Source organism: Symphalangus syndactylus, chromosome 3 (genome assembly GCF_028878055.3).
Source record: "Symphalangus syndactylus isolate Jambi chromosome 3, NHGRI_mSymSyn1-v2.1_pri, whole genome shotgun sequence".
NCBI classification, from domain to species: domain Eukaryota; kingdom Metazoa; phylum Chordata; class Mammalia; order Primates; family Hylobatidae; genus Symphalangus; species Symphalangus syndactylus.
In genome coordinates, this window is record NC_072425.2 from 30,538,998 (window position 1) to 30,552,374 (window position 13,377).

Here is a 13,377-nt window from a genome sequence, read left to right on the forward strand (position 1 = left end):
GAATTCGTCTACACTGCCTGATCAGCACACTTCAAGGATGAGAGGAGGGTCTCTCTCCTGGGCCTCATGTAAAAGGCTGGGGGTCATTAACTCTGCTGTCACAGACTGGACAAGTTCAAGGGGCATTTTGTTTGGTCATAGGAAACATGTGGAATAGAGGAATTTGTCTAGGCTGTTAAATAAAATGTGTTTCTTCTCCCCATCCCCTCACCCCCACTTTTTTTTTTTTTTTTTAAGAGATAGGGTCTTATTCTGTTGGCCAGGCTGGAGTGCAGTGGTGCGATAATAGCTCTGCAGCTTTGAACTCCTGGGCTCAAGTGATCTGCTTGCCTCAGCCTCCCAAGTAGCTGGGACTACAGGTGTGCACCACCACACCTGGCTGATTGTGTTTATTTTTGGTAGAGATGAGTTCTCACTATGTTGCCCAGGCTGGTCTCAAACTCCTGGGCTCAAGCGATTCTCCTACCTCAGCCTCTCAAAACACTGGGATTACAGGCGTGAGTCACTGTGCCTGGCCTCTTTATTTTAATTACCTAACATATATGGACTTAATTGTTTTTCTTTTTTGAGACAGAGCCTTGCTCTGTCACCCAGGTTGGAGTGCTCTGGTGCAATACTGGCTCACTGCAGCCTCAACTTTCCAAGCTCAAGCAATTCTCCTGCCTCAGCCTCCCGAGTAGCTGGGACTACAGGCTTGTGCCACCATGCCTAGCGTGGTGTGTATATATATTTGTGTGTGTGTGTATTTTTTTTCTTTGTAGAGGTGGGGTTTCACCATGTTGTGCAGGCTGGTCTTGAGCTCCTGGGCTCAAGCAATCCACCCACTTCCGCCTCCCAAAGTGCTGGGACTACAGATATGAGCCACCACGCTGAGCCTGGATTTAATTTTTAAAATTTGAAAACTTCAGAAAAACACCAAAAGACCCTCCCCAAATCAGTAATAATTGTACCCACTCATCTACCAGAAATAATCACTATTGACGATTAGAGTACCCTGTGTGCATCTGTGTGTGCATTTATATTGGGAATTCTTCTCAAAGCTGCCATTCTGAGCATCGTTATCTAGCCTACTCGTTACACCAAGCGATGTATGATGACTGTGTTCCCACCTTGATAAATGTTTCTACACTGTGATTTTTAATGATTGCATAATATATCGTAGTGAAGAGGTACATGATTTATTTAACTAATTTCTTCTTGTTAGTTTGTTTTTTAATATTATCCATATTGCTGCTTTAAACATCCCTGCACATTCATCTTTAAGCACATTTCTGATAATTCCTTGGTCTGTCTTTCTAGAGGTGGCATTGGCTCGGGGGAGAGGCGCAATTTTAAAACTTCTGATTAACTGTTGCCAGACTGCCCCTGGGATGGAATTTGTTTTGTATATTCCCTCCCACCAGCGTTTAACAGCAGTTGATGCTCTTCATTTTTCTCCAGCCATGCCAACACTGGGTATTATATTTCTTTTCCATTTTTGCCAATCTGATAGACAAAAAGGTATCCTGTTTTAATTTACATAACTTAAATAGTGAAGTTAAGCCCCCCTTTTTTTTCAAATTACAAAGCTACTTTTAATACTTTGGGGTGAGCACCACAGAAATAAAAAACACTGGGAAGGGGTAACCTTGTCACCCTGGGAGTGACCCAGGAGGAGAGAGGCCACCTGATGGGGGAAGGAAGCACAAAAGGGACCCGCTGCAGACTCCGGGCAAAGGGAAGCCATCAGGGCTGGGACCTGTGGGCCCTGCAGGAGGAGACGTGGGCATGGTGGGACTGGCTCCAGGCACTCAGGCGAAGGGCAGGAGGGTTGGACACGAAGCACAAAGCTACTTGGGTTCCTGCTGCTTCTCATTTGCCTTTTTCTGCTTCTGCTGCATGATCTCCGAGTTCTTCTGCTTGCGGGTGGCGGCAGAAAGCCCATCATCTTCATGCTGTCCCTTAACCGAGGCACGCTCTGGTTTTTCATACTCTTCCGGTGGGGAGCTCTCGCTGGTTACCACAGGTCATGGTGATGGCAGCGGCTCCGACCTGCCTCCATTGCATCCCCTCATTCTGTCCCACATTGCAGTGAAGTTAAACTCTTTTATGTGTTTATTGTTTGTGTGTGTGTTCATGTATTTACACGTATATATTTTGTGCATAACTGACTGATATCCTATGCCCATTTATCACAAGAGTTTTGCATTTCAGTGTCATCAAATCTTATCATTATTTTTCAGACATTGGCTGAGTAGGTTTTTAGGAAATGGTTGATTAATCCACTTTGAATTCAGATTTTTCATCTGAGCTTGAATTAAATTGGAAGCCCATCACCTTTTCAACTGAGAATTGTCAGAAAGTGATGAGGCACAGGGATATCAAGAGTCTAGGAGGAGACTAAATCCCATCAACGTATCTATTCATGGACTGAGAAAATGATATGGATATAAACAGATATTCCTGATGGATCTCTGTGCTTCGGAAATCGATCCCAGACAACAAAATGCTCCACTGCAAACCAATTGGGGCTCATCTTGAGTGAATATATTTATGACTCTGAGAATCTTGTTCTTCCTTAAAGAAAAAAAAAGAATAAACAGACAAAACTTAAAAGAACATTTATAAAGCAATTTACTTAAATTATAACAGACTAAAAGCCAGGCTTTGAGGATAATTGAAGAATTGCATTAAAAAGGAATCAATATCTTTCTGGAATCTGTTCTGTCCTTATGAGTTGTTTTGCAAAGGGGTGGACAGCCTATCTGTCACTTTGTTGCAAATTTCTTGTAGCATTATTCCCAAGGTCAGGATTTTATCCCTCTCTTTGAAGGTTTATGTTTTTTTCTTTTCACACAGCGTTAACTCACCCAGACATTTAGAAGCAATGACAGTGGAGAGCAGGGACTTTAAAATGTCAGGTCTTTCTTCCAGCCTCTGAGATCCCGGCCTTCCCAGCATGGGAGCAAAGGTTTCCTTCTGCATCCTCACATTGAACCCTCGGAGAAGGTCAGACTCTTAAAGAAAAGAGGGTGGAAGGAATGAGCAGTTGGTTTTTATATCTTTTTTAAAAAAACTTTTTCTTTAAATATTCTTCTTTCCTTAAATACTCTCCTATCCAGCCGTTGGGTTTTAAAAACCTACTTCGTGAGGCCCAAATTAAAGGCATATTTAAATAGAATTAAAGAAAACCAGAAAAGGGGAGAAGACACCCACGTTCCCATCCTTCTAACTGGACATCATATATTTCTCTGCCATCTCCCCTGGCCTTTATCCTTGTGTATTCACATTTCCTCAATTGTCGAATCACCTGCTTCCTTGCATTTCTTTTTGACGTATGTTGTCATTTTGTTTAATGCTCCTTTTGTTGAGCTGCATTTCAGGGATGGGGTCTTGGATAGGTTCACACCAATGCTCTGTGGTCCACTCGATTTACCCTGGGATGCAGCAGCTCAAGGAAGCGAGGTGGCCGCACAGAGCCGGAGCAGATGGGCCATGTCGTAGCATGGCTATGTCGCAGGTCCTGGCTCCCTGATGAGCACACAGATGTTGAGGATGCTACTGTGAAGCCACAGTTCTTTGAGAAACAGAATTCTTACCACACCATTGCCCAGTTATGTCATCATTCCAAAATAATATAAGAATAACAATTTTTGGACTTTCGTTTAAGAGAATGTTTACAAATGACATGTGTTCTTAGACCAAACTCAGTAGCTGCAGAGCCTTTCTATAGAGTGGAGGGAGAGAGGTAGGAGGGGAAAGCAGAATGATTGCCCAAGCATCTGTAAAAAGGATCTCCATCTCCAGCTGCATAGAAAAGTTATCTAATTCTAGAAATGTGCTTAGATTTTAGTGTTTATTCACTCAGCAGTGGTTTTATTGAGCATCTACCATGTGAATGGTGTAATTTAACACCCTCTTTAAACTTTACATATCTCATTTCCTTATTTGCTAATACATTTATAATGAAGATTCTTACTTAAGTCAAAAGTAGTTGAGTGAGTTAACCTGAAAAGCACTTCATTAAAAAGGTAGAGGAATTAGAAGCGATCTTGGAAAGTGTGTGTGTGTGTGTGCGCGCGCGTGCATGTGTGTGTGTGCACGTGCATGTGCGTGTGTGTGTGTGGTGCCTTTGATAGGAACAGTATGTATATTGAAATTGAATTCTGAGCCCCCTAGCAACCAAGGCAAAAGGAGAAATTAATGGATTATTTCCATTCTACCAGAGAAATCATTGGTCACTTCAGGAGAGGTAAATTTCCTTATTGGTGTTCAGTTCCAAGAAGAAAGCATCCTTTCATTTCTTCACTGTCTCTTTATGTGGAATCTCTTACCATCTCCTATGCTTTCTATTTATTGATACATCTCTGATCAAGCCAGAACAATTTCTTGCCTTCCTGGTCAACTGAGAAGGGTGTAGATAATAAAATAATCATTTGCATAAGTAAGTATGTTGAGATATGTACTTTCAGGGACAGAGCATCACGTACAAAGGCCTGAAGTGGAAAAGAGCTTGGAGTACTTGGTCCTATAAGAAAGCTCAGGTGGCAGGGCCGGAGATGAGGCTGGCCAGGCATCAGGACCAGGCACACAGGCCCAAGATGCACTGTGGGGAGTTTTATAGCAAAAGCAATGGGGAGAGTTTGGGGCAGGGAAGGGCCAGGGTCCACTTATGTTTTATAAGGATCCTCTGGTTGCTCTGCAGTGACTGGGCTGAGAGATGAGGCTGGGAAGCTGTTGCAGTTAGTGGTCCCTGTAAGAGGTAATTAACACAGATGAAAATGGTACAGATGGAAGGAACTTGGAAGACAGAGTGCTAATTAGGGTTTTACTTTCTCATGACATTAGAATATGCTACTGGGGCAGAGTCCGCATCACCAATTTCTGTCCTCCCTCAAAGCAGGGCTAAATGGGAAGGGACTTTCCAGTCCATGTGGCTGGACACAGCACCTGCTCAGGGTTCAAGACCCTAAGGAACTTTCTTTTGTTTACATCCTGTGAGGCCCACGTCCTTTTTAAAAACCCTCCCGTCTGTCTTGGGCCAAGGTGTAGGATTGGCCTGGTGTTTAAGGGGGTGTGAACCTCCTTAAACTGCTGGTGAGAGGGCAATGGAGAGAAGTGGGGAGAGGGGTATAAAAGCCCTGCCTTTTATTTTCAGTGACCGTGCATAGACACTTCACCACCTAGAATCGCTTTCCTCATCTGTGCAGTGGGAAGAATAAAACGTGACATCATCGCTGTAATTTTGCTGTTACTAATGCTACCCACTATTTGCTGAGCACCTCCTGTGCGCCCTGCCCAGTGCAAGATGCTTTGTGCACGTTTTCTCATTGGCCCTCATTCAGTTTACATGACAGCTCCGTGAGCATAGGCGTTATGGCCCCTTTTAGTAGGTGGGGACACTGAGGCCAGAGAGGTTAAGTAACTTGTCTGAAGTCTCATAGCTAGGAAGGGGTTGAACACTGTTTGAGAATGGCTTTCTAGCAACTGTGCCTTCCCACTGGAAAACCCTTTGAGGGAGTTCGCACCCTAAGACACCAGCAGGTTACCCTTTACATTTTGGTGCTTTGCGATGCTTTAGGGCCCAAGATTAGCCCCCAGATGATTGGAAGATAGAGCCAAGATTTGCCTAAACTGAGAGCTTTTTGGAACCTGTGGAAGAAAGCACGAAGGATGCCGGGCGTGGTGGCTCACGCCTGTAATCCCAGCACTTTGGGAGGCTGAGGCGGGTGGATCACGAGGTCAGGAGATCGAGACCATTCTGGCTAACACTGTGAAACCCCATCTCTACTAAAAATACAAAAAATTAGCTGGGCGTGGTGGCAGGCGCCTGTAGTCCCAGCTACTCGGGAGGCTGAGGCAGGAGAATGGCGTGAACCCGGGAGGCGGAGCTTGCAGTGAGCCGAGATCACGCCACTGCACTCCAGCCTGGGCGACAGAGCAAGACTCCATCTCAAAAAAAAAAGAAAGCACGAAGCAGGGTGGATCTCTGCACCAGAGTGAGCACTGCTTTGGGAGAAGGACATTGCGAGGCCTCCACCCAGCCCCATCAACATTGTCAGGGGAATTCAGGTCCTCTGTAGGCCCAGATGGCGTAGTGCTTCCTCCTGCAGGTAGATACAGGAGCTACAAAAGGGATAAGGCATGCCCCAGGGGACACCCTGGCAAAGAAATGTGATTGTCCATGAATAAAGACTCACTGCCTGTGGCTTCAGGAATTCCATTTTTCTCTAGTTTAGGGAATTAGATTAATGTGTGCTCCAAGATGGCACATACAAGGATGTTCATCGCAGGTGATGGTGCTAGCAAAAAATGAGAAACAGCCTAAATGTCCGTTGATAGGAGAATGAGCATTCGGTAGTGCTGAGTCCCTTCCAGGGAATGGGATGGAGTATGGGAAGAGATGAGCTTTATGTCATTGAACTGGTAAGAAAAGATCTTCAAAGTACATTTTTAGTGGAAAAAAAGATGGAGCAGAAAATGTTCAGTTGTGAGTTGATTTATGTAATCAGATGATAAGCTTGTATATGTATATATACGTGTTTATAAAGTACAAGAGCAAGTCAGGAAGGACAGACATCAACACATATCAGTCGTTACCATGGGTGGTGGGTTGAGACTTCCACTCTGGATTCTGGGTACTGAGTTCTCTACAGTACCCAGAATTTCTTGTTGTTAGACAAAAAAAAAAAAATTTTTTTTTTGTATCTCTTACCTAGGTTCCAGGTGCTCAACACTTTATATATATATTGACTAATTTAATAATCAGAGCTACCCTGTGAGATAATACCTCTGTTATCTCTTTCTCTCTCTCTCTCTTTTTTTTTTTTTTTGGTATCTCTTACCTAGGTTCCAGGTGCTAAACACTATACACACACACACACACACACACACACACTAATTTAATCATCAAAACTACCCTGTGAGATAATACCTATGTTATTTCTCTCTCTCTCTCTCTTTTTTTTTGCCTGGGAAGCTGGGGCACAGATTGGTTAAGTAAGTTGCCCAAGGTTACTGTTGGCAGGTGACAGAGCTAGGATGGAATTCCTACAGCGTAACTCCAGGGCTGTGGCTCTTAACCACACTTTCTTCGCTTGTCTCTCCAAATTCCATGTGTATCTAATGTGTCTATGCTCACATTAAAGTGGAGAAGTGTGGTCTGCCTGACTACCGATCTGAAAGAGCACTGCTCTTTCTGTGTCCTAATTTGAACAGATTCCTGAGGCTATCTGGCATATAGAAAACTCATTAAATATCTTGTTCAATGAATGAATGAATGGATGGTTGGCTAAATGAATGAAAAGGAGCAGGGAGAGGTTCTAAAGGAAACAGAACATTTAATGTGCCTCAAGGAATTGTCTTGTCTTTTTTTTTTTTTTTGCACACAAAACAACAAACACTTTCCAAAAGTACATACAAACAAAAAGATGCATATCAAACATATCAGGAAGGTTGCACATGGGAAGACGGGGAACAGAAATGGGGGATGGGAATCAAAGAAAATAAATGAGAGAGGGACCCTGTATGGATCAATGATAATAACTCAATCCTCTACTTGACAAAGAAGAAGGAGAAGGAAGAGGAAGAAAAAGAAAGTGGGATAAAGGATCAGAAAGGGAGGAAAATAGAAAAAATTAGAGTATGACTCCAGGGTAGACCTGTTTTGTTGTCGCTTGGTTGGTTGGTTGGTTGGTTTGTCAGTTGTATTTTTCATATGTTTCGCCATGTTGGCCAGGCTGGCCTCGAACTCCTAGCCTCAAGTGACCAACCTGCCTCGGCCTCCCAGAGTACTGGGACTACAGGCAAGCGCCTCTGCCCGGCCGCCCATCATCTGGGATGTGAGGAGCACCTCTGCCCGGCCGCCCCGTCCGGGAAGTGGGGAGCCCCTCTGCCCGGCCGCCACCCCATCCGGGAAGTGAGGAGCGTCTCTGCCCGGCCGCCTCGTCTGGGAAGAAGTGAGGAGCGCCTCTGCCCGGCCACCCATTGTCTGGGATGTGAGGAGCGCCTCTGCCCGGCCGCCCCTTCTGGGAAGTGAGGAGCCCCTCTCCCCGGCCGCCACCCCGTCTAGGAAGTGAGGAGCGTCTCTGCCCGGCCGCCCCGTCTGGGAAGTGAGGAGCACCTCTGCCTGGCCGCCCCGTCGGGGATGTGGGGAGCGCCTCTGCCCAGCTGCTCCGTCTGGGAGGTCTACCACAGAGGCCAGAAGCAATGTGGGGGCTGGACGTGGTGGAATTGTCTTGTCTTAAAGACAAGATCACGAATGTAACTCAGAGCCTGTATAGAGGGCAGCACAATCACAGAAGTGTGCTGAATGCTCTTGGAGGACAGAGTCAGCCACAATCTGGGAAGCTTTTCTGGAGGTCGTGGGAAAGGAGCTGAGTGTTGAAGGCAGTGCAGATATACGAGGAAATGTGGATTAAAGAAGGATGTTTCTTAAAAAGAGGAAAGTTGGGGGACACGTGTTTGTGTCCATATAAATTCAAGGTTTAGAGAATTTCTGGGACCTGTGTTTGGGAGAGGGAGCTGGCAGCCTCAGGAAGGGAATTAGCATGCATTTAGTACCTACCATGTGCTAGGTACTGTAAACGCAGTTTACAGTTTCTTAAATCTTTACAACAGTTGCTTTTAATTTTATTATTATTTTGAGACAGAATCTCGCGGTGTTGCCCCGGCTGGAGTGCAGTGGCCTGATCATAGCTCACTGTAGTCTCGATCAAGCAAACTTCCCAACTCAACCTCCTGAGTAGCTAGGACTGCAGGTGCACACCACTATGCCTGGAGAATTTTAAATTTAAGAAAATTTTTTTTGTGGGGTGTCACCATGTTGTCCAGGCTACTCTTGAACTCCTGGCCTCAAGTAATCCTCCCGCCTCTGTCCCCCAAAGTGCTGGGATTGCAGGCCTGAGCTGCTGTGCCCAGGCAACAATTGGTATTTATATACTTATTTATTTAGAGACAGAGTCTCGCTCTGTAGCTCAGGCTGGAGTGCAGTGGTGCAATCTTGGCTCACAGTAACCTCCACCTCATGGGGTCAAGCAATTCTTCTGCCTCAGTCTCCTGAGTAGCTGAGATTACAGCCACCTGCCACCATGCCTGGCTAGTTTTTTGTATTTTTAGTAGAGACGGGGTTTCACCATGTTGGCTAGGCTGGTGATCCACCCGCCTCGGCCTCCCAAAGTGCTGGGATTACAGGCATGAGCCACTGCACCTGACCAGCAATTGCTTTTTAAATATAGAAACAGGCACAGAGAGTTTAGGTAATTTGCTCAGTGTCACACAGCAAGTCATCTGCAGAGCCAGCACCATTGTCCAGTGTGTCTGAACACACAAAGCCCCAGCTAGGCAAGGTGCGGCTGGGAAGAGCAGGCATGCATCATTTTTTCCTCCCTTCTGGGTCACTAACTTGGGTCTTAGACCAGCTCTCCTTCCTGTTGTTGAGTCTCTGTTTCCGAAAAGAGAAAACCTTGCCCTTTGAGGTCTGTACCCTGAAATAAGCTGGGTGACTCATCATTACGTGTCCTTGCTTGAGACTTTTCTGGAATGCCTCTGTTGCACATGCTTCTCAGCACAGTGATCTGATAGTCTTGTGACCTTGAGGTCCACCCCATGCTTGCCTTTGGTGTATGGTTTTGAACACAGAAGCATATGTGTGTCTGCCATGTTAACATATCCCATTAGTCCCCCTTCACTGTGATGTGACCCTCTCCAGTCTATTTCTCACTGCTCTGCTAAGCAGAGAATCATGTCAGCCTGGTCTATGATTCTGGGGTTTCAGAACAGGGTTTCAGGTTTTGGCTCCAAAGAGCTGAGTGAGGCAAATTTGCCTCCTGAGAGCATTAATCCAAGTAGCAAGTTATTAAGTTTGAAGACATACACATATAATTTACATTTCCATAATCGTAACGTGCTGCCGAAATAGTCATCTGGTGATGGATAGTATCTTAGTCGTGCCGTCTGCTGGGTCAGATCGAGATTTCTCTATGATTTGAGTTGGTGGAATGCCCCAGGGTCAAGTTTCACCAGTAAACATGTGATAACGAGCATGGGAACACAGCACTCTAATGACCATCCCTGCATGCGGTGGGCTGTCCCCGGATCTCGCAATTTTCCTTTTCAGCCGTAGCTCATTGAATTCCTCAGGGATAGGTATTGTGCTAATAGGGCTCCTCTAAGTAAAGAGAAAGGAGAATGGTGATCTTCATTTTGCAGGAGAGAAAACAGAAGAACAGAGAGGTTTGGTAACTTGTGTGAGGTGGCACAGCTAATATGCCATTGATTCAGGAAGGCTGGTGGATCCTGTGGAGCTGTCATGGCTAGAGAGGGGTGTGGTTGATGGAGAGTCACCAACGTGCAGATGGATGTGTTGAATGTGACTTACCACCTGCAGGCAGCTTCCTACGAAGAGCAAGGACATAGCCATGGCCTCGGAGGGGCAGCCCTCTGGCCTTCAAGTCCTGTCAAAATCTCCTGCTGCTGCTGATAGTGCTGAGTTGGGGTGTGCATCCTGCCATAACTGAGATGCTCCAATTGTCCTTCTGGTGTTTTCTTAAACCCTGTGGAGCCTCAGAGCCCCCAGGCTCTGGATCTGGTTCAGTGACCTGGTAGCAACACCAGCCAGCATAGCTCAAGTGCTCACTGCTGGGATGGGAGAAACTGAGGACAATTTTCCAGGCCCAGAAGTCAGGTGCCCGTAGGTGCAACCCTCAGCCTGCCTGGAGTTATCCCTGGGTGTCCCATAGCTCCTGATCTCTCTACTTTAATGACCTGTGACCACCATGAGAGCAAATACAGTCTTTCCTTCTAAATACAGCCCTGAATCAGAAAGACATAGAAGTTTAACTTGGGACAGGGTCTTAGCAAACAGGTCCAACCTGCTCATTGCCAGAGGGCAAAACCAAGGCCTAGCAAGGGGAGAAGTAACCCTAGGACACGCACCAAGCTAGTGGCACAACAGGGACCTGCTGGGTCTCTGTCTCACAGGCTCAAGCTCTGCTGCCTAAGGCTACTCACTCTGTAGGCTGCTGTGGTGAGAGAAATAAAATGAGTGGTCTGGTGCACCTAACGGTGGGTGAGGATCTTGTGATCCCCCAGGTGGCCTGAGCCTCAGGGATCAAGGTAGCAGTGGTGGGTGACTTTGAAAGGCTGGCAGGGTGGCTACAGGGGAGAAAGCATTACCAGCTTTGTTTAGGAAATAACTCTCCTGTTTAATGATGCCCTTTATAATAAGCAAGCAATGTTTTGTAGAAATGGAGACAAGAAGGCAGTAGGAGCAGAGACCGTCCTCTTCCCCTTCCCTGCATGACCCACACACATTTTAGTGGCGTTAAACAGCAGTGGATGGAGCTGTTCCTGCAGGATTCTGATGGCCACTGCACCAAGACCATATCCCAGAAGCCTGCGTAGATGTTGAAAGTCTGTCTCAGGAATCTTGTTGATCATCAGTTTTGCCAGAAATATAAAAAAGCAGTAGAGGATGATGACATTCTTGCTCTCCAAGACCCAGAAAAAGCCCATATTTATCCCTAAAGAATAGTCATTATCAGAGGTAGACGAATGGTCTACGCTTGAGTGGCTGTCTGAGTTTCTAATCTCAGAGTCCTGTGATGGGGAAACTGAGGCACAGAGGGGAAGGATACCCAGGGCTGGCCTCCTGCTTCCTGGGCTGTGCCTCTTGTACTCCTGAACCCTATGTGCCCCTTCCTATCTTGGGGCTTCAGGGTCCCCTTCTGTAAAATACCAGGGGTGGGCAGCCTGTGGGAGACTCAGTGACTTGGCCCAGGCCCTCTCCGGCGCTGGCTCTCCGTGGTGTTCTCATCAAGGGCATTAACCTCTCCGTTCTCAAGGTTGCTGCTGGCCTATTTATAGAACTGACCAAGAGGATTCTACTGTTGCCGGCAATAAAGAATACAAATGATGCTCTGCGCATTGTTCTTTATTCTTTCCTTCACTTTTTTTTTTCTTTTAAACTCCTTGGTCAACGTTTTGCTACTGCATGGTTTTCGATCTCCATGCAGACATGCTGGGGGAGAGGGGAGTGGGCTCTGCCATTTGCTGAGCTCCTACTGTGTGGCCAAGAAGGCTCTGAACCTTATGCACATTGTCTCATTTAACCCACGCTGCCCTGGGAGGTGAGCATTGTCCTTCTCCCCAGTTCACACATGCTGCTTTGCAAGGGGAAGCAGCTGGCCCAAGGGCTCTCCACTGGCAAGCCGTGGAAGTGCGACTGGAATCCCATTTTCTCTGTCTCCACAATCCACGTGTGATTTGTCCACTTGCACTCCTCTGTTCCTGACCTGAGCATAACCTTCCAGACTAGATGTGGGTGCAGGAGAATGCCTGTGGATGTTAACGGTTTCTTTTGGGGGCAATATTTACTTTCTTAATCAATCAGGCAGTCTTTTTTGAGGACCTACTGTGTGCCGGATGAGACTTTATCTCACCAGGCTGCAGGCATCATTGAGGACCTACTGTGCACCAGATGATGCCTTGTCTCTCACCAGGCATGTGTCATGAAGACCTTCTATGGACCTGGCTATGCTTTGCTCTTCACTGCACACAAGTTTCACGAATACCTACTGTGTGCAGGACAATGCTATGTCCCTCACCAGGCTCAAGTGTCATAAGGACCTACTGTGTGCCACACGATGCGTTGTCTCTCACCAGGCATGTGTCATGAAAACCTATTGTGTACCAGGCAATGCCTTGTTTCTCACGAGGCTCAAGTGTCATGAGGACCTACTGTGTGCCAGGCAATGCCTTGTTCCTCACCAGACATAAGTGTCATGAGGACCTGATGTGTGCTGGGTGATGCCTCCTTGTTTCTCACCAGGCTTCAGCCTGTCATGAGGATAGACCCACTTTGTTTCCTCTAGGCTTGGCACACAGTAGGCATTTGGTCATCCCTTGTTGAATGAATGCTGTGGTGTAGTGTTGCAGTCTGTCTAGGAAGGAGCAGAGAAGGAGGCAGGCCAGGTGGAACAGCACTGGAGCCGGGAGCTGTGCCCTCATGGAAGAGGGAGCAGGGGACAGAGACGAGAGGAAGAGGAAAGAGAGGTCAGGAAGACAGGGGCCATGGAGGATGTGGTGGCCTCAGAGGCTTCTGCTGACGCCTCCTGTGCCCTGAACCACTTTCTACTTTGCTCTGGGAGAAGCCCACTTGGTCTCAGGCTTTCTCTATCCCGCCCCTTCACCTTAACAGGGATTTGATTTTCCCGGCTGTTCTGCCAGGTGAGCCCTGGGGAATGCTAAAAGAATACTTTAAATCTTACCCTGCTCATCTCTACAAAAATCTTTTTTAAAAGCAGAATTTTGGAGAGACGCCATCCTCATTATCCCTCCACTGGGGACTGGCATTTAGCTGTAGAATTGAGGGCCTGGGTGCCTCCTGGCTCACCTTTC

The 13,377-nt window shown here is 46.6% G+C and overlaps 1 protein-coding gene across 8 annotated transcripts in view; it reads left to right on the forward strand.

Moving 5' to 3' along the window:
- The window catches only part of WHRN (whirlin), a 106,039-nt gene that overhangs the window by 12,269 nt on the left and 80,393 nt on the right, over positions 1-13,377 (forward strand). The window lies entirely within an intron of this gene.